A 22501-nucleotide genomic window follows, 5' to 3' on the forward strand; every position below is an offset into this window, starting at 1 on the left:
GAGGAAGTTTAAAGCAGTGACAAACTCCACCACCTGATGTCCCCCTAAAACCTAACGTGAAAATCTCAGCATGCTGTTTTACCTGCAGTTCAGTATTTTGTCAATAGGTGGCAGTGTGTGCTTAGTGATTGACCCAAAGTGTTCTCTGTTGTAGAGAGGGAGTGGCTCCACATCCAATGAACAAAACCATATACACATTTCTTTTCATTGAGAACACATCACTTATTATCTGTTTCTGTTTCAAATTCACAAAAAAACAAAACTTTCTCATGGGTGGAACTTTCCACAGATCATCTTCTAAGCTATGCACTCTGTTCTCAGTGTCATGTTTAGGTTTTTAAATCAGACACAAAGAGATAAAATAATCTGTTACTTTAAAAAGATAAAGAGGAACATCAAAAGACATGCAAACAGAATTAGATTTATTTTCTCTTGCGTTCATTTCTCAGGACTGCTCAGATTTATCTCATACCATTGGAAGGGGCACACGATTACTTTTGGAACCATCAGACTTATGACTGACTGTATGTGGTATATATGATAGCATACTATGTCTGAACATGTTTAATAGAACTAAGTCAACTTGTAATGAAACAGCTGTTCAGTTTGTGCAGGAGTGGTCAGACAATTGAGCGGCATGCCATTTTTTTTTCGTGTTTTTAGATTTATGTTTTAGGCTTTTAACGCCTTTATTAGAGCGATAGGCCCGTGGAGAGAGTCAGCGATCAGGGGGAGAGAGAGAGTGGGGGATGACATGCAGGAATGAGCCACAAGTCTTAATCGAACCCGGGCTGCGCCTTCTTTGGGCACTGTAGCCTCTGTGCATGGAGCGTGCAAACTAAGCACTAGGCCACTGGCGCCCCTACAGCGTACAAAGTTAGAATCAAAAATTAAGATACACATTTCAGAACTTCAACATCAGTGTAACTTTTAAGTGACTGAGTCTGGATGAGGAGATAATAACAAATGAATGCCTCAGTCCTAAAGCCTCCGTATACACCCACACAGGTGTTACTGATTGAGACCATGATTAGACCTCTGGAATATGTGGTCTTAGAACTTATTTCACCATAGCTGCACCTGTTTACAATCCTGTCTGGCCTAATCAGCAAGAACAATTAAACACACCAGTGTGGATGTACAGAGACTTTGATAATCGTATATGTTATCGTAATGTCTCATATAATAAATCACCCACAGGACTCATTTACTGCAGAATGAGCACTTTGGCAACTTTGTAGTTCACAACAAAGATCATTAAACTAAAATAACAGTAGTAGTTGGTAGTAAAAACAGAATTAATTTTAATAACAACAGTAAAAACACAGGATCATGTATGACAATAAAACTTTAGTTCCCTGATGAAGGAGTGAATCTAGTCTGGGCTTGTTGCTCTGAGACTTGATTTTAGGCTCTTTGATTTCTCTCGTGTGTTTTCACACATGCACTAAAGTTTCCTTGACATTTTCAGGACTCCTTTGGATGTGTTACTTGGACTTGTTCCTGCCAGACCTGAGTAAAATGTCCACGTGAAATCAGGCTGATATGAGAAAGCAGCAGGAAATAATCAGGAGAATTCACTCGCTGCAGAACCTCCATCCCTCCGGATCAAATTTCTCCATATATTTCTCCTCATCTTGTTGCTCTCTGTCCTCTCTCCCTCCTCCCCTTTTTGCTTTCTCTCTCCTCTCTCTCCTCTCCCTCCTCCCCTTTTTGCTGTCTCTCCCCTCTCCCTCCTCCTCCTCTTTTTGCTTTCTCTCTCCCCTCTCCCTCCTTCTCTTCCTCCTCTTGTTGCTCTCTTTGTGCCCCCCCCCTCACACACACACACACACACACATACACATATACACACACACACACTCTGTTTAGTCCACAGAGGTTCAGAATATCTCCTCTTAGACTCTCTATTCCATCAGAAGCATTTCTCAGATTGGTCGCTGCCAGAGAGCACAAGACGATCTTTCGGTGTCAGACGCTGGCTTAATCCCCCCCCATCCTCCCCCTTCTGTTCATCTGTCACCCCTGTCTTCTTGTACATAGAGCCGACTCACCCCTCCTTTCCTTACCTCAATAATACCAGAACCTGAAACACAACACCAGGACAAAACACACACACACATTCACACACACACACTGACCTGACTGAACCCTGTTAGCTTCAAAATGATCATTCATCTCATTAAAGAAGAAATTTCGCCTTCACTGTGTTCATACAGCGGCCCTTTTCCTCTGATGCAACGCTCAGTGGTGAACTCAGATGTTGTTGTGATGTCACTCTGCTCTGCTCCAGGTTTACAAATCTTAAAAGGTTGAAATCTGACAACCTCACATGAGCAGTTGTCATTTTCAGATCTAAAGTGCAGCAAAAAGAGCCAAAAAGTTTGATGACATCCTCTGACGGAGCGCTGTTCTTCTGTTTGCTGTGAGTCTCAGTTTAACTGTAAATATTAAGTCACACAGAGACATATCTCTGGATTACTTCAGCGGTACGAACCTGAAAAAGAAACAGCCTTTCTTGTTAGTTCCTCATTTTAATATATATTAAGTTTGCTGAAATAACAACATGATGATTTGTCAAAAGTTGAAAAATGTTTTCTTCAGCTTTGTTCTGTCTGCTGAACATTTCTGATTCATCCTACAAAGTCAGGGAAATCAAAACACTGATCGGCTTTTGCGAAGCCAGCATGTAGGCCTATTGTACAGTATTTGTTGATTTCTTCACCTCCTCCAAAAAAGGAGGAGTAATTTTTGCACATTTGAATAATTGTTGTTCACATTATTGTTCTTCCTGTCATTAATTTGAGTCTTCACGTCATTTTGTGGAAAATTAAAAAAAAAAAAAAAAATTATACAATTTCAACAGTTAAGATTCTTAGAGTTACTTGTTTGCATATTTATTAGAAACCAAACAAATGTCAGAGTTTGCAGAATTATTGTTTTTTTTTTCCAACCTGACACTACTTGACCTCTGACCTCATTCTACACATGCTGGATGTAGTTCACAGAAACAGTTTGTTACAGTCAGAGGAGTGTGAGGAGAGTGTGCCAGTACTTCTTGTTACAGAGCAGAATGTAAAAGTAATCCAGACCGACCCAATATACCCCCCCACCCCCACCCACCCTTCGTCCACTCTGATAAGGTCACATTTCAGCATGTGTGTAGTCTCACTCCATCAGCTCTGAGCAGCTGACAGGCTGACTCCAGTGTTATGCACACACCTGCAACATGTCTTCTTGTAGGTGTAGACAAATAAAACGAAAATCAATCAGATTTTTTCCTTCATATCTTGCCAGAGTTTGACCTCGGGAACCTCAGTGTTTATTCCTCTTACTTATAATCAACCCACTTCCAGATGTTTGAAATAAAAAGGGGTGAAAGGATTTTGATTTGATTTGATTATTCCGAACATGTAACATAAGACAAAGGTGAACATTAAAAAAAACAGACAGAAAATAAATTCTAATTACAAACAGTGGAAAGTATAATTCAGAAAAAAATAAAACAGTTGGACGCTATGCTGGGGGATGCTGAAATAACTCCACGCTGACTGATAAAACAAAGTCTGAATTCACTTCAAGGCAGGAAGAAAACAACTTTTTAAATGGAGTTTGTTTTGACAGTTTTTATACGTAAAAAGTGTGACGTTTACATTGATATAATATTAATAAGGAGCAGTTTGCATGTTTGCTTCTTATGACTAAGACCAACTTAACAAGTCTGCGTCCCTGCATTATGTCTCTGTATCTTTGACTTTCTGTGTCAATGTGTCAACAAGAGTGAGCAGTAGATTGTTTTCTGTGACTGGAACGTTCTGCTCTTACTTTTCACAGAGAGAGAGCGGGCCTGTCTGCGTGTTTACATGGCAGACTTTTTGTGTGCACTGTGTGTGTGTCTGTGTGTGTGTGTGTGTGTGTGTGTGTGTGTGTGTGTGTGTGTGTGTGTGTGTGTGGGGGGGGGGGGGGGGGGGGTGTGTCACTGCAGATGTAGGTCTGGATATGAGCCAGCGGCAAGTAGCTTTGGCAAAAGACCCAGGAGTGATGTCAGCACCATCCAGACCAGAGAACTGCAGTTAAGTGTGTGTGTGTGTGTGTGTGTGTGTATGTGTGTGTGTGTGTGTGTGTGTGTGTTATACAGACCTTCGCCTGGTGTCCATCAGTCACACTCCTCCTACTGCAGACATCAGAAGATAACCCTCAGAGTTTAGAGTCTGTGTGTGATTGTCTTTCTGCGTCTCAGTTCAGATCATTCTCTCACTGCACTTTTAGATTACTGTTCACACTGTTGTCTCAAAGTTAGACGGAAATTGACATCAGTATCTTTGACTGCTTCTTCCTGTCATCGGAGGCAGATTTCAATCAAACATAACTATCATCGCCGACATATTGATCTTCCACAACCAAAATATCTGTTGGATTGTTTACCAAGTTTTCAGCTGAAAAAAAACAGGACATGTTGGGATAAGAGAGAGGGGGATGCCGGCGACGGATTTAAACCTGAAGCCATTTCAACGAGAACTCAACCTCTGAACATCCAACAACTGAGACAAAATGATGCCTGACTTCAAATTCAGTGGAATTCTTGAAAAATCATCACATTTAAGAAGCTACAAACACCAAGTGTGTCAAATTTTCTGAAGAAATCAAACTGAATATTAATTGATAACAGTTCAATGTTGTAGCTCACTTCAAAAATAATGAAATAAGCACTTACCTGAATGCTTGTGCTCTCTTGCATCACATCGGAAAACTCACAGTAAAGATTTTCCCTTTCCTCACTCTCTTCAGACTTCTGTGAGATGTTTTATTTATTTATGTTTGGAGAGGGGGGGGGGGGCAGAGAGGGGAGTTATTGAAGTCAGAGCCAATGTTTATATTTGTGTCTGGGTTTCCCTCGCTCTTTTTCCCACAACAGAAAACATCTCTCTCTCTCTCTCTCTCTCTCTCTCTCTCTCTCTCTCTCTCTACCTGTCTCACCCCTCCCTCTCTCTTTCCTCTTTCAGGTCTGTCTCTCTGTACACCTGTCAGCCTCTCTCCTGTGTTTGTGCTGCAGTCTAGCTCCTGTCGGGTCCGTTTGAGCTCTGAGGACTCGTCAGGTGGAGCTCAGCCCTGAAGAAAGAGCGTCTCTGTAGTTCAGGACAAGTTTCGGGATTTTCCATCAGAAACCAGACGTCTGGACAAGCTTCAACGAGAAGAAGTTTTCTCCACAGACTAACAGCACACAGAAAGACTGACTGAGGGGGTGTGTACCTCTGTCCTCTCTGGAAAATTGAACAGCCTGTTTGACTCATGCTAATTCTCCTCAGACTGTCCGTGTTCATGTGTCTTAACTGAAGCTGCAAGTTTTCACAAAGTGGCAAACTCCAAGGAGCTTGGTGCAAAACATGCCGTTCCTCTAGTGTCCACTAGAGGCTGTCTTTTGCAGCGAGTCAGTCCCCATAGAGCCCCGTGTTAAAATGTCCAACTTTACAGCACAGATAAACAAATTTACCGCCTCGTACAACAACAGTTTGGGTCTCTATAGCACATTTATCATTCAGCTGTAAGGGCTGAATAGGCCACTGTGCTTGGCCTCTTTGAGTGACAGGTAGAACCTGCTAGCTGTCTGCTAGGTGTCACCTCAGCTAATTCTGAACTCATGACAATTACTTAATTTTAAACACATGTACTGTTTAGCTTTGATATCATAACCTTTACTAACCCTTTGCTCATATCTATCTCTCCCCTCTCTCCCAAATGTTGATATGTCAAAACTTGATGCTTCACACAGGGAGTCCCCGAACCAGCAGGAGACGTCAGGGTGGCTGTGAGTCTGTCATTTAAACAGTCTGTATGTTCTCAGAGCGCAGGTTTCAGATATCTGTGTTTACCTCTCTTCTCCTCGCACATATTAACACTCTCACTCTCTGCTTCTCCAGAGACCTTCACCTCATTTCAGAGGGTCAGAGGTCAACACAAGGCCATAACACAGACACACATCACCAACAATCTTCTCAGCATATAACGTGAATCTCCCCCCCAGCAGCGGCAGAGCTTGTTAGCTGAGGTGATTTTGAGTAGAAGCAAATCGGCTAATTTGTGCTCTCAGAAAGACATTTCACACTACAGCCAACCTAAACTGTGTTTACAGTAATGTGAGATTGATAATCTGTAAATTTGTTTAAATTCAGTTGCTCAGATAATTTCCCAGCTTTAAATATTAGCGATGCATCAAACTCTGTCTTTCATGAAACCTACTTGTTGTGGCCACAGTTCCTGGTTAACCTGAAGTTACAGGAATCACTTTACCTGACATGAATCTTCTTAAACTTCCCTCCTCTTTCTCTCTTTCTCTCTCTGTGTCTCTGGAGTTTTTCTGTAGTTTTCATAGTGTATAGTGTAAACATGTTCACAAACCTTTGACCTTTGGGTTTTTACTTTCTGTCCTCCTCTGCAGCAGCTGCAACATCAGCTCGAGCATTCATGTGTGACTCTGCGCACCTCTTCTGATCAGGCTGAGAGGGATTCCCACCGTCTTCACGGTTAGCCCCCCACCCCGCATGCCGTCAGCCCCCCCTGTGGTTCCTCCTCCCACACAGAGGTTTGTCCCATCTCTGCTCATGACTCAGTGAGGTGTTATCGTGGAGACAAGCTGTGGTGAGCTGATCTTTACGGTCTCCGTGATGAGAATCCTGCATGCAGAGACCCCCTAGGTGTCTACATAGTAACCACACACACACACACACACACACACACACACACACACACACACACACACACACACACACACACACACACACACACACACACACTCAGACACGCAGAGAAACACCAAGAGACACACTGTTGTGTTTCTGATTTATGCAGAAATGAAACTTCACTTCAATGAACTCAGTTTGTTTACTGACTTTTAACACAAAGTCTGAGATTGAGAGTCTGAGCTGGTTAATAAATGAACAGAAAGCAGAGCAGTGATTAATCATTTAAAATATGAATAAGAAGTTATGACAGCATATTTTTCATTAAAGTATGTGTTACACCTGTGGACTAGTCACAGAGCTTCACCTTTAAAGAGCAGGAACATAAGTAGTCATAGACTGTCTAACCAACAGCTTAGCTAAATGACCATAACCCCAGTGACTGTTTGCAGGTTAAATTCAGTGGGAAATGTAATTTTTGTGTAGATTAGACAGGTTGAGGTGAGTATTTGGTAATTATTTGATCAATTAAATTTTTTTTGTAAGCTGTAGATGTTTGGCAAGAAATAATCATATAATACCAAACAGCAACCTGTTGAAAAATTAAGCAGATGCAACTTTACATTTTGTCTGTTTGCATATCTATGTTATTAATGTTAATAACAATAATGCAATATTTCTCGTGTAACATCTGGACATGAGGGGGCACTCGGGTGGTGGGAGGGCTGGGATGGGAGGGAAGGTGTTCAAGTATACTTTAGACAATATCCATTCCATTGTGCTAAATATGTGCAAATGTATATTTGCAGTGTATGTTGCAAACAAATGTACATTGATGTTGCTAATTGAAAACCCAATAAAAACTGTTAAACAAAAAAAAATTATTAAGCAGATGCAGAAGTGCATATTTCATTAAATGTCATTAAACGCTGTCAGACCCCACGCAGAGCGTAGGCAACCTGTCGCTGTTCACTGTCTCCACAGAGTGTGTTTTGGGGGAGATTCTGAAACTGCAGGGGGAAAGGAAAGCCCTCATTAAACTGTGTGTGTGTGTGTGTGTGTGTGTGTGTGTGTGTGTGTGTGTGTGTGTGTATGTGTGTGTGTGTGTGTGTGTGTGTGTGTGTGTGTGTGTGTGTGTGTGTGTGTGTGTGTGAGAGTTGAGGTTTCATGCTCTCAGCTTTCTGCAGCAGGTTGGAGGCTGGTGGTTGTCTAAACACTCACATTTCCTCTTTGTCAGGACTGAAACTGTTCCACATCTCTCTCGTGTGAACACACACACACACACACACACACACACACACACACACACATTCACTTCACACACTTCACTACACTTCACACAGGCTGCATGCTGACATCCTTCCAACATGAAGTTCTTGTCAGGCTCTGATGAGATTAACTATTTCTTCTCTGTAGTTTGATTTGGTGCTACATGCCAATCAAATGAATTCTTGATAAAATATGTTTGTATTGTCTGAAATTCTTGTTATTATTTTTGATAATATATAGTTATGAAAAGTGTTCCTCTGAATGTTATTCATTCTTATAATGTGTGTCATAGATACCTCAAACAGTGTGAAAGGTGTTCTTTCTAAAGTTGCAGAATGAAATCAACAAATTGCATCAATCCCTTTTCCAAATTGTCACACAATGCGAATACAATGACACGTACACATGTAATTGCATTTAAGAAACAAAAGTGTGCTTTGCTGTGAAGGATAGTTGTATGGCGCCAGTTCATAACCATCCTTCAATCCAACATTTGGCTGGTTAAGCCAGGTGCTAGTGAGCCATTGATAGTTAAGTTTTGCTGCTTCGTTTTCAAAAATACAGCTGATAACTTGTTGTATTTCAGCTTTGAAATAATGTTTAGTTTAAGCACCAATAGCAAAAGACCGGAGAACACATTGAGACAAGGGGAAATAACATTCAATAAGAAAGAAGCTAGGGTAACAAAAGTAGAAGTTAGCCACCAAATGCTCGGTCATTTCTTGTTTTTAATTACCAGAAATGACAGACGGCACACTTTAAACAAAAAACTTTAGATTTAAATAGACTTTAAATTTAGACAGCGCTGTGTCTACTTGGTGTTGAAAAGTATCCAAGTATTGAACATTTGACAACCTTATTAGAAGCTTGAAATCAAAACATTAAATCCATAAATCATCTCCTTAAATATAAAGACCACACTTTAAAACAAAACAAAACCTCAACATAAGACCTCTTGGTGTCTCCCCTCCTGAACCTTTTATTTGATATTAACACCTGATTTCACTGTTCATGCTGAACTTGAACACGCACAGGACCACGTAGAGAGGAGTGTTAGCATGAAGCTGTGAAATAGATTGTTCTCACTAAGGGGGGTCCTGACTGATAATCAGGTCAGCACAGTCCTCCTGGGGAGTGGTGGGGTTACTGTGGAAACCCCACAGTCAGATGAAAAGAAAACAGTCCAGTTCAGGATCCACATGTGGAGACGTCGGGGTGAAAATGTGTTTTAGATTTTCAGATTGTGTGTGTGTGTGTGTGTGTGTGTGTGTGTGTGTGTGTGTGTGTCCAGTGTATCTGATTCTTCCGTCCTCTGGGTTAGAGTTAATCCTCTTCTCTAGGCTTCCTTCCTAGAACACCGTCTAAAGAAAACATGGCAGAGCAGCACCTCCACACACACACACGCCACACACACAAACACACACACACACACGCCACACACACAAACACACACACACACACACACACACACACAAACACACACACACGCACACACACACACACGCCACACACACACACACACACACACAAACACACACACACACACACACACCTCCCCCTGTTAAAGACGTGAAACAAGAGCTGAGCTCAGAGAGAGAGACAGAGATGGAACAACAGAGAGAGGTATTCAAAGAAGATGTGAAAGTCACATATTGACCAACAAAAGTGGAGAGGGTTTACACTAGCTGGTTCTCAGTCTATTGAGATGAGTACATCAGTTTAATTAATACAGACCAATTGTAAGAAAGTACTTTATCAGTCATCTGTCACCATAGCCACCATTCAGAGAAGCATACACTCCCAAAGAAAGAATGACGAATTAAACTGGTGAATCAAGTAAAAAAAAAAAAAAAAATACAACTGAAAGTAAAAATGAATTTCAGGGCCTTTTCACACATTTGTGTTGATGTGAAAGCCAATCAAAACCCTGATGTGGTGAACTGTTGAGGAGGAGTAGTTGCTCATAGAGATTTGGTCGGATGACTATATAAACTCACAACTTTCGACAACATGCAAGAACATCCAAATCTACACGCTTGATTAAGATGCTTCTTCTCCTCAACTGACTTGATAAGCACGGTCAGAGACTCCAGTACATCAGGAGCATTTTCTTACGCATCACACATTTTGGTCCGTTTGTAAATGTCCCAATGTGAACAAACTGTTCTACGATTCAGATCAAAGAAGAACGCCTTTAGACCACATCTTGGACTTCAGTTCACCACAAAAGATGACCAAGAGTCTCTAACAGAGCCGGTCCTCAGATGTCAAGCTATCGTGGATAAACACATAATGCCAGTGAAGAAGAAATGTGCTGAGATTTACTTATATTTAGAGACCATCCCTGCAGCAAAACGTGGATATATCAGTGTGTGCGAACACATGAGAGTGTGTTAGTGTTCAACATAATAACAAACCATCAGAGCTGCAGGTCGCTTTAATGACAGAGCTGCAGATAAACACTGTTCTTATGTTCATGTAATTCAACTGTAATCTGAAGAGGATCCTGCTGAGCGCACACTCTGCTCTGTAATCACACTGCTCCTCCTCCACCTCCTCCTCCTTCTCCTCCTCATGTTCAGACACATGACACAGCTCCTGTTCTCCTCCAAGACTTTTGTATCCTTAATTAATCAAATAATTACTGTGCTAACATCAGTCTCATTATAACCCTGTATTAACCTGTGGGGTTAAATCAGCCCAAACTGAGGCCTGGCTGTTTATCTGTTTCTGCAGAACCAGCTCTCGTCTTTCTGCCGGACTTTAAATGTTTCTCTGAGTGTAGGCCTTATGGTCAGCTCTGTGTTCGTCTCTGTCAGCACCCTTTAGCAGCAATAAGGATCAAAAACTGTGTAATAATAATCCAGGAAAACAAACATGCTCAACCTGATCTGAGTGAACAGTTCCAGCCGGCAGAGGAAGAGAAAAGGCTCCTTAGTGGGATATTTTTATCCTGCTCTGGAAAGAGACAGAAAGAAAGAAGAAGAAACTGAATCATTTGGGGTGTGGCTATTTCTCTGCGAAAAAAAAAAACCCTAACATGTAAATAAAATAATGTTCCAATTAGACTGGTTGTAAAAGTGGAGCTCAGACTTTTTGGACGGTCTGTATGTACAATAAAGCGCACATCAAGACAGATAATTTCTCTGATATTTACAAGAAAAAAAATCTGGAAGGCTCCAACAACACAAACACAGCCCAAAGACTCAGTTCAGTGTCATAAATAGCTGAGATGTCAACTCCTAGCAGACAGCTAGCAGTTCCCCCTGTCACTCAGGGGCCACGCCCCTAATTCTACATCACTTTAAGCCTTGATATAATGTAAACAGGTGAGTTGTAAAGAAATTCAGCCTCTACATTTGTCATGAAGAGATACATGAGCTATAGAGACCAAAATTGCATTTGTGCCAGGCTGTAAACATAATTATTTCTGCTGTAAAGTTTCACATTTTAACATGGGGCTCTGTGGGGACTGACTCACTGAAGGAGACAGCCTACAGTGGACATCAATGAAGCCGCAGCTTTTGGCACATTTACATTTTCTGTCACAGCTGTTGATTCTATGAAGAGATGTCTGACTGTAGCCAAGTCACACTCGCATGGCAGCAGGTGTAGATTTCAAGTAGACTGAGGAAGTTTTCACAACTCAAACATGAGACGTCCTCCTCTCGTCTCACAGTCACAGCTGTGTTTTTGTTGATTTGACTCTGTTCTGTCTCTTTCAATTCAGTATGAGTGAAGACAGTGTCTGTCTAACACATCCTCACAATCTTTGTTAACAGACAACACATGAGACTGAACACATCAGAAACACTAAACACAGCGTCCTCTGCTCTCATTCAAACTGAGTGCATCATGTGTGAGTGACTAAACTGAATGTTTTGTGCAGATGTTCCCTTAATGAATCAACCTGCTGTCAGCCTGCACTGATCTACAGGAGAAATAATCCCCCCCAACACTCCATTAACTCTACTCCTCCTCATGCTCCTCCTTCGTCCTCTGGGAGTCGAATCAGCCCTCCTGGCTCCACAAGTCTGCCATCAGAGTAGGGGGGTCTCCATGGAGGACATACCCGAACTGTGAGTCCATGCTGGGGGCACAGGTACTGTAAAGTCATTACCCTGGAATCACACGGAGGAGGAGGAGGGGAGGAGGAGGAGGAGGAGGAGGAGGAGGAGGGTCACGTGTTGTCATAAACTGAGTTTATGAGTCACAATAAAACTGTGATCCTGGCTGATGGGCCAGTGTTTTAGGAAAGTTATTGTTGAGAAGAGGAGGAAGAAGAGGAGGAGGTTTATCTCCTCAGTGTTTGAGTCACTATCAGCCTGTGTGCTCGCTGAGCCTTTGACACGTGATTATAAAATAAAATCACCTCAGACAACCTCAGAGGTAGTTATGGGAAAGGTTTTGAGTTCTTACAGGGTGAAATACAGATGAAAAAAAAGAAAAAGAAGCTTGCACTGTAGAGAAACAGACACACACACACACACACACACACACACACACACGCACACACACACACGCACACACGCACACACACACACACACACACACACACACACACACACACACACACACACACACACACACACACACACACACACAAACACACACAGCGCTGTTCTCCACCACTGACTCCGCTCTCTGACAGTGATCCCGTCTTGTTCCTGTAACACCTCTGTTACTACCTCTGATGGTAGCACAGAGGTGGAATTAATTACTCCTCCATGACATTCAGAGTGAAAGAGAGACGACACAGTGACGTACATATCACACTTTGAACGAGCAGTCTAAGCAGGACTAGTAAAGCAGCTTCATTATGTGCATGGAGGTCAGACGTAATACAAACATCATCAGCCTTTTCGTTCGCTTTTCATCTTTTTGCGTTCACAAACGCAGCTCAGGAAATTTGAAGAAGTTGTGTGCATGCATGAAAACAGCAATAGACTTAATTTACAAAATGCCAAATCACAGAAAATTGTTACATTTCAGAAGCTGGAACCGACCAGCCCAAAAAAATTTAAATCAATAAAAGGACTTATCAATTATCAAAAAATGTAGAGAATTTACTTCCAAAGTATTTCTGCATCTCTAATAGTAGGTAAAAAAAAGATCTCCTAAACACTGAATGCTAACAGTCTGTTTCCATTTTCACAGTTAAGTGAAGGCACAGTTATAACTCAATAAGGCCATTTCATTGTATATAAGCACCAAGGGACAAACGAGTAAGAAAGCAGCAAATTGTTTGAATAAGTGGACAGGGAGAGGACAGTGAAATCATTACAGACCTTACAGCTCTCCTCGTCTGGTTCTCTTTTTGACTCTCTCCATGTTCATCCCTTTGTCTTGTTTTCTTCTTCTACACATTTATGATGCTTCACTTCTGGGTCAAAGCCCAGAGCAGGGACTATGGAGCATGCATCAGAACATCTAGTCCAGTTTGGGCCTGATTGAGGTGAATAAATTGACCCCAAACTACATTATAGTTGTGTTAGTCCAACTTTGAGAAATTACATTTTTCAGTTAGACTAACATGTTAACCATCTAACGTGTTTAGATGGATTTAAAAAGTTCAGATTAGTTGCACTGACACAAAAAAATCAGCTTTTTAACATCATGTTAACAAACAGTGTGATGCTGAGATGTGTGTGCTACTCTGTATCTCCTCTCGCTCATCTCACACTCTTGATCGCCCCACAGGCCACTTAGAGCCTGTTTGACCTCTGAGGGGGTTAAGTATGTGAATGAGAGGGTCACAGACAAACTGAGGGTTAATGGTCGCCTCTCTTAGAACTAATCGCCAACACCACACACACACACACACACACACACACACACTCACACACACACACACTCACACACACACACACACACACACACACACACACACACACACACACACACACACACACAGGGACAGCGCTGTCTCGCTGCCTGCAGGCTAACACTTCCTCCTTTTATGTCCACACAGACGCTCAGCTTGTTTCCTGCTGCATACTCAGAATACCACGGAAGAAGAAGATGAAGAAGGTCAGGCCGTGCCCGAGCCTCGATGTGGACTGTACCCCCAGGTCACACACATACACACATGGAGTACAGTCTCAATAATGCCAGAATCGTGTGAGAGTCCAACAGGCAGGATGCCACATTTATTCTTAATTGTCAACAACAGTCGCAGTCTATGTTCCTCTACATGTGAAGGACGGGGACACTGTGTGCATGTGTTTGTGTGTTGTGTGTGCTGCAGAGACAGAGTGGAGTAGGGTGGGATGTTTGGATGGAGGGTAATTGGCTGAGATGAAAAATGAGAGTCCTTGACCCTGTGTTACCTCCACAGAGGGCTGATAGCACGAGCCCCCCACCCCCCTGCCTCCACCCATGCCACTCCCACCCATAAAGATCTTTAACTACAGGGAGAGGACAGGGAGAGGACAGGGGAGGAGGGTGAGACAGGCGGCCAAGCTCAGGGGGGAGGCACTCTACTGCTGTTAGGCTTGGTGGATTTTAACTCTGTGTGTGTGTGTGTGTGTGTGTGTGTGTGTGTGTGTGTGTGTGTGTGTGTGTGTGTGTGTGTGTGTGTGTGTGTGTGGGAGGGTCTCAGCTGTCTCAGCCTCCATTAGTCTCTAACAGGGCATCACTGAGCTTTTATCTCTGCCTGTTAGTAAAGCGATGTTCAAACCTGCTGCACTCTCTGCAATCATATGTCCACAATGCCCCCCCCCCCCCAAAAGGCTGTATTAATAATAAATAATACATTTAGTTTGTCTATTGTCTTTTTAAAGCCTCTAGTTCAACATTTTCACCGTCACCGTCTGGAGGCAGAAGGGACCATATTTGGAGGAGAGAGTGGTTAGCAAACACTCTGTATCTGATTCAATAATAATGGATTGCGGTTGCTAATAGCTTAAAAAATTGTTGATCATTTTCTCCATCTAGCTGCTCCGTCTTAAGGTCTCATTAACAGAGCATATAGCTCTTATGATATATCTGCTCGTTTAGTGTCTGAATGGGGCAGAGAAGCTATCTGCACCTTTACTCTACTTGGAGCTGCACTCTCACTGACAGAGCTCAGTTCTGTCCACATAAAGATGATAAGCTCGGAGGGTTGAGGAAACTTTTTAGACTTTATTGTGAGACCAGATTCTAAAAATGTGATATGAATTTTACAAAAAAACAAAGCTCCCTCCCTGAATGGAGCAAGAAAGGACAACTCAAAGAAAAACACAACAGTCACATCGTTATCATGGTACCAGCTCTAGACCATCTGAAGTGGAATTGTTTTCCTGATCGTTACCCTGATCCGGGTAACGTAAATGACACCACTTCCATACTGAATGAATCAGACGAAGTAGGAACAAATATCTGCCTACTGTGTGTGCATACTGAATAGTAGGTACTAAACAGTAGACAGCACGGATAGTAGGTACTGTCTACTGACAGAGGTACTTGGCAATTCGGATGCAGCCCAGATGTTCAGTTTGATCAGGTGACCTGTGTGTGACCTGCTGACTGTGAGTACAGGTGTGTCAGTTAATTAAAGCTCAGTTAATAACAGGGTGGCTCACCTGAAGCCTAGCTGAAAAGAAAAGAGGCCCCGGGGACAGGGAGGCAGAGTTTAATGTTTGTTTTTTAAATGGGATTTTGTTTTAATGTCTGAAATAGGAAGTGGTGTTCACGAATGAGATTTTAACATTTAGTTATTAGGCAAAAAAATGAATCAGTAAATACTTTACTCAGCAATTTAAAGCTTGTAAAAAAAGAAGGCAACTAACAAATGGGAATATTCAACAAAACAACCAAAGCCAAAAACCAATGCAAAACAGAAAAACGTTTCATATCCAGGCTCAACAAAATCAGAAACTAAGGCCTAGTCCACATGTATTTTTGTACAGTTTGGCCTTTCGTGCTCATGCAAACTGCGTTTTATTCATAGACTGTTATTACTATTGGACGATGCCTAAATGTGAGTGACTTCACCTATCTGTTACTACAGGGGCCTTTGGAGTCAATGGCGGTGGCCATGCTGGAACCCCTGTATAATCTAACTTTCAGACAAACTGACTACAGGCTAAGAGCTGGCGATGTGGTGTGTTTTAAGCTTCCTGACACACCACTACACTGTGCCTGTTAATCAGGTTGTGCCTAACTATGCATAACTTGTATCATTTATAAAATCAAAACAGATGGCCTATAAAAAAATGCAAACCTCATACAGTGAGTGCCCATGAGGACAATAACTAATCAGACCAATATCTTTTTTTGTACCAGGCTGTAAACATGTGAGTTTCTGCTGTAAAAACGAGAATTTATTAATAGTGTGTGTATGTGTCTTTTTTGCACTTAGCCATTCTTTTCATTTTTCAACACTGGAGGGTTGCTGCTGGGTATTGTTATTGCAGAGGATTGGCGAGAAAAAATGTGCTTGTCAAGGACATCATTGTTGACTTGTCATGCTCATGACAGCCACAACAGTGTGCATTTTTGGGTTTTCATGTGGACAAAGATGTTTTTGAGAACTTGCCGTGTGTGGATGAGATTATTTTTTTAAACGGAGGAGAAAAATTTCAGTTTTAAAAAATACCTGCCTACATGTGACTATTCCTAAAATTGTATAGCTGTTTCATGATTAAAGTCTTGCAGGTTTTCATATTCATGAATGAAGTTGTGTTCTGCTCACATGTCAGTGATATCCAGCCCCCAAAAGCATTCTGCTCACACATTTTACATTCAGGTGACTGATAATCAAACGCTTTGTCTCCTCTTTCTACAGGGTTGTAAATTAAGCTATTCCACTTTCTGCAGCAGGCTCTGTTGTTCTGATTGTCTGGATTTAAGCTTTCTTTATGTTTCTGAATGTTAGGCCTGTTTCTCATAATGGACATCTTTTAGGCGGCTGAAGCACATTCTCATCAGCCACCGTAGCATGCAGCTCTGTGGAGGTGCAGAGAGGAGGTGCAGTTTGTCCTTGTAAAACCTGCAGCCATATGGATGGCAGCTGAGCTGGTCCTGGAGGTGAATTTTATAGCTTCTTTTACAGCTCTGCAGAGAGAGAGAGAGAGAGAGAGAGAGCGCGAGAGTCTGCCTGCCAACAGAGGGCTGTTCTGATGGAGAGAAATAAATATGAATCATGAGCTGAAATTTATTCTACATTTGAAGATTAAAAAGTACAAAGAGCCTCCACCTGGGAAAGACATCAATCTGTTTCTTAGCTCTCTTTCCATCTTTGTATTTTCTGTGTCTTCTGTCCCTACAGGTCTCTGTCTCTGCAGGTCTCTGTCACTGCAGGTTTCTGTAAATTTTGCAATGACAGTAGGAAACCTCCTTAAGGGGGCCCTAACTGAATGTGCTCACTCTCGTTGCCCGGCTGAACACTGTTTGCCTATAGGGCCCCAACAGACTCGAGAATCGCCACTGGGTCTGTCTATTTGGATCTTTGTCTCTGCAGGTCTCTGTCTCTGACACCAGGGCTGCCACACCACAAACCTTTAATGGACAGAAACATTTGTGGTTGTATCTCCAAAAGTGATTTGCTTGTGAATATACAGTAGACTTGTATTAAAGGATGAAGGGTCTCCTGTGTCTGCCTAAGAAGAGGGAAATAATGGTGTTTCAAAATTCTGTCGAATCTAAAAAAACATATTGCGATAAGCAAATTGGGTAATTGCAACAAGTGGTCGTTAAACAGTTGAACAATATTGTTGATCCGGAAACATGAGCAAAAAAATAAAACATACAGTAGGCAAAGTTCCTCCCTCAAACCGTGACAGAATACAGACTTCTCCTCACACATTGAATTAGACTATTGTTCTTAGTTTGAAACGTCTGAAAATCTGGGGGCAAATCCTTTCTGCTAGTGTAATGTACATAAAAGGCTGATTCCTCACTATTTTTATTCAACACCATGATAATATGATACCAGATAATTTTTATCAAAGTATGGTTTTCAAATACATTTGCCAACACTTTGGGTTATGTTGTGAAGGACCCAACTATCCTCGCCCCCAAGCCTCCCTCTTACTTCAAATCAAACCTTACCTTCACTGACTGCAGGCCGCTCTCAGTGTGATGTGGTCTCTGCAAAGAGGGGGACATGTAGTAGAAACAGAAAGAGAACAGAACACATTCAACTGGAGGAGAAAAGACGGCAATATGTCAGAATCAACAGTGACCCTCCATAATCACACACGCAGAGAAAAGATCATGAGAGGAAGTGAAATGTGAGTATCTGCTCGGTTTGCAGCTGTCCAGATAATCTGTCCCTCAACTCCTCCGCATCTGTCCTCTGATGAAGATCTGATCTCCAGAGGACGCTTTCTGAGCCCTGAAGAATCAGACCACACACTGCGCTCACATGCTCGTCTGTTTGCATATTTTCAACATTTTAAAGTCAGTCCTCCGACTTCAGTTTGTTCAACAGCTTTAAGTCGTAAAGTAGATTAAACAGATGCTTTGAAATGAAGATGAGATATATCTTTAATGCTTACAGGTTTTCTACATGCCACTATATCATATTACAAACTATGAGAAAAGAATATATACCATGTGAAATAAAGAAAGGTTTAGGAGAAGCCATGATGTTTCAGTGTAAAATAACAAGTCATGTTCAAATCAGATCAGCAAGCCTGTGACAACTAATCCAACACTTTATATGTTTTCTTCTAGAATTCCTGCGATTTGATCTCTTCTTCAAGTTCTGACTATTCGTACAACGTGAATGCAGGCTGACAAATATCTTACTGTGTGTATTCCTGACAAAGAGAGAAGGGAAGAGAGAATAATTCCTGTTGTTGATGCTGTCAGGGTGAACTGAAGGAGTGAGAGAGAGAAAGAGAGAGAGAGAGAGAGAGAGAGAGAGGGGTGTTAGATGGAGAAAGTGGCAGTGAGCCAAGAGGCAAAGAGTCCTTCAGCTGTTAGCTAACACACACACCTTATTTTGTGTGTGCGTGTATTTCTGTGTTACTTTGTGTGTGTGTGTGTGTGTGTGTGTGTGTGTGTGTGTGTGTGTGTGTGTGTGTGTGTGTGTGTGTGTGTGTGTGTGTGTGTGTGTGTGTGTGTGTGTGTGTGTGTGTGCATGCAGTAACTTGTTCCTTTGACCATAAATCGTAAAAGCTTTGTTTCTAAGTTTTGTAGAGCAGATACACAGAGGACACACAGATGTGAACTTCCTGTCAGAGACTCATAAAGACTGATCATAACACACTCATGGAGATGTGCGTGTGTGTGTGTGTGTGTGTGTGTGTGTGTGTGTGTGTGTGTGTGTGTGTGTGTGTGTGTGTGCGTGCACGCGCGCTCATCAGTCACCTCCTCTCCTCCTTGTCTGTGTTCAAAGATGTGTATTGTCTGCTGTTATCAGTGTATCTGTGCAAGAGGAGGAGGAGGAGCTGCAGGCCTGTATTTAACCCTCTCTGTGATTTATGAAAACAACTGAGCTCTGACAGAAACATGAAATATCACTGACTGATGGAGGTGGCTGGGTTGTCTCAGTCTGTCCAATCAGAGCCTCAGACAGGTGAGCAGGGGTGGACAGAGTTCACAGCTCCTTCAAAGTACTAACCTTTGAAAATACTACCCTGAAAGCAAATATCCTGCATCAAAACAGTCAAAAAGTTTAAGATTTGTGAGCAGGTACTTTTTTTTGCATTGGGGTCTAAATGACTAAGAAGTACAAAAGTTTCAGAAAAGCTTCAGTAGATTGCCTTATTGTGCTAACACACGTCTTGCGCTCCTAAAAAGTCCTCAAATTTCCGTGGTGAGCTACCTGGACAGCCTTATAGTAAATTTTCAGCATGAAATCAGGGTGAGCTGATGTGAGAACACAGCAGGAAATAATCAGGAAAATTCACGCCGAGCAAGCTCTGGTGATATTTATTCCCTGCCATAGGTGCAGGACCATATTTTGTCTTTGTTCATGTAATTGAGCTGTTTCATTGTGTTTTCTGTTCTCCAGTATGTTCTTCTCCACTCTTCCGTTGATTTCATGAATATGTCAAACTACACGTAGCATTGATATGATTTTTTTTCATTGTTTATCTTGCATTCTAATATTTTTATCTGCTTGACATCATTGCAAATCAGGGCTATGCTCTTCATAATTTTTAAGTTTAAATAAAAATAAAGACTTAGTATATAAAAGTAAAAAAACAGTTATAACAACGTGGGACTCTGTTGTTTCGTCCATCATGTCCTGTCCTTCCTCCTGAGACGCCCCGTCATTCATATCCGATAGGGATAGTCTCCTCCTGTAGGAAACGTGCGAGTGACCACTTCAGGAGGATTTCAGGGGCAGTCTTCCTTAAACTTTCTAGAAACTGCATAATGTGAGTATGGCTTTAGAAACTTGCTGAGCATTGTAGAACAAGCTACTAATACGTCTATTTGCTGCCCCTCCTGACATCATCCCTCTGCTAAAGAAGAACATTTGAGAAACTGGAATAATCAACACGCTTGTTTGTTTCTTGAGGTAAAACAATGCAGACCAAAAAAATGGACCTCTGTGAAACTGACAAACTGAGAGTTGACTGCGAAGTGATCTGGTATGCTACAGTTTAAAAAAAAACTCCTCTAAAGTAAAGCAGACTCAACAGACGCTCGAAACAGGCTTTTCCATCACATTAATGCAGACTTTGTTATTCTCTTGTGTCTCTCCCTGTGTCCTCTGAGCAGACTCAGTGTGGTAGTATCAGTTTATAACCTCATCAGTGTGTACAGTGTGTGTATTGTTCCTGTTGTATTTAAAGCTCCCAGCAGAGCAGTAACACACTGAATGCACTAAAACAGAGAGCTCTGTTTGAACACACTGCTCTGTTTGAGAGCTGGAGCCTCGAGTTTGATCGACGTGAGAGACGTAGTAAAACCTGCAGAAACACCATCAGCTGATCCAATATTAAAGGAGCAATATGTAACTCTGACATGCAGCGTTTAAAATGCGTACTACAGTCCAAATTCACAACATTGGAAAGAGCTGTCCTCACCTGCCACCTCCTCCCCAGAGTCAATGCACACACAGTTTGCCTTGTCCTGGACACAGAAGCTTCAGTGTTTAGCAGCTCGGTCTTTAAACCTTTCTGTGATCTAATCTCTCTCGATTTTTTCAAAAGCATCTCCAATATTTATCCTAGTTTTTCCACATTTCTTGTAGTGGAGCTTATTATATAAATGGGGAGGCTTTTTAGTTCAGTTAGAGTCAGTTATATCTGTACCAGTTGGCTTGCCCTTATACATTCCTACAACACCTGTTGGTTTGACGTGATAACTGGGCTGGCAAACCAAGGGCCGTACAAATGGCCGCGTGGGGATGCCTTAAAACCACCTTCTCTGGTCCAAACAAATACAGACCATTCTGGACTGGGATCCAAACTGAGAAGGAGGACATACTGGCTGCTGCGTTGCTGAAAGAGAAACCAGCGCTTCAATTGCAACTTTTTGATCCAGTAGATGATCCTTGAGCATCAGCATGAAAAAACAAAACAAACTGCTGTTTGGGACACCTCCGCTATTCTGAAGACACCTCCAACCTCCACTCACGTTCGCATGAAGGAGTTATGAATTAGAACGCACCATAGTTAAGCACCATTAATCGAAAGCGGCGGACAAAATTGTCCTTTGCTCAAGCTGCAGTTGCCAGCTTGCCTGTGTTGTTGTGTTAGCAGGCTAATGTTAGCACACTTTGGTTAACTCATAGCTTCACATTGCACATAAACTGACACGTGACTGTGATCTAAGGAGACTTACGTGACATCCAAATAAGCAGTGAGTATATGTTTATTCTAGACTAAAACAGCTTTATATGCAGGCCGCCTCTCAGGTCCAGAGTTTCCTGAGTTGAAGGAGGCAGAAAAAGAAGCTTTGACGCTCATTAACATTTACTCTCATTACAGAATTAACATCTTATTTCATGGCTAACACTTGTTTTACTCACTAACAGCTCAAGTCTTAAGAATTTCTCTGCCCTGTTTAGGAAAGTTTGTATGAAATCCACGGAAAGCTTGGCAGTGATGTCATCAGAGCGAGACGGCTGCAGAGAGATCAGCTGAGGAATGAGGCTGAAAGCATTGCACTAATCCTGCTGTAAGAGGTCGACATGGACACAGGGGATAAAGTGTTACGTGCAGGTGATGCCTGCGGGGAAATCCCAGCTGAGGTCACACTCCTATTCGGATGCCTGAACCCCCATACACACACACACAGACACTCACACTGTTCTACCTCAAACTGGGTCATAATAAAGCTTTTAACAAATAACCTGAAGCAACATTTTGTAATATCCATATCCATTCTCTTCTGATGATCAGCACAGAAAGTAGAACTGTTAGCAGTCTACTGCAGTGTTGATCAGTGTCGTCTCTGAAACATAACAGCCTGCTGCCACTAAGCAAGTTGACCCAAACACATCTCTCTCCCCAGCAATGTTTTCTAGTTTTAGCTGGAGGATCCAAGGCGTTCCCAGGCCAGATGGGATATGTAATCCCTCCAGAAAGCACTGGGTCTGCTCCAGGGTCTCCTCCCAGTTGGACGTGCCCAGAAACCCTCCAGAGGGAGGCGACCAGGAGGATCCTGAT

At 42.1% G+C, this 22501-nt stretch overlaps 1 protein-coding gene across 1 annotated transcript in view; it reads right to left on the reverse strand.

Annotated features, from left to right (window-relative positions):
* The window catches only part of LOC132959217 (flavin-containing monooxygenase 5-like), a 95165-nt gene that overhangs the window by 31182 nt on the left and 41482 nt on the right, over positions 1-22501 (reverse strand). The gene's annotated exons all lie outside the window — the stretch shown is intronic.

Source organism: Labrus mixtus, chromosome 3 (genome assembly GCF_963584025.1).
Source record: "Labrus mixtus chromosome 3, fLabMix1.1, whole genome shotgun sequence".
NCBI classification, from domain to species: Eukaryota; Metazoa; Chordata; class Actinopteri; order Labriformes; family Labridae; genus Labrus; species Labrus mixtus.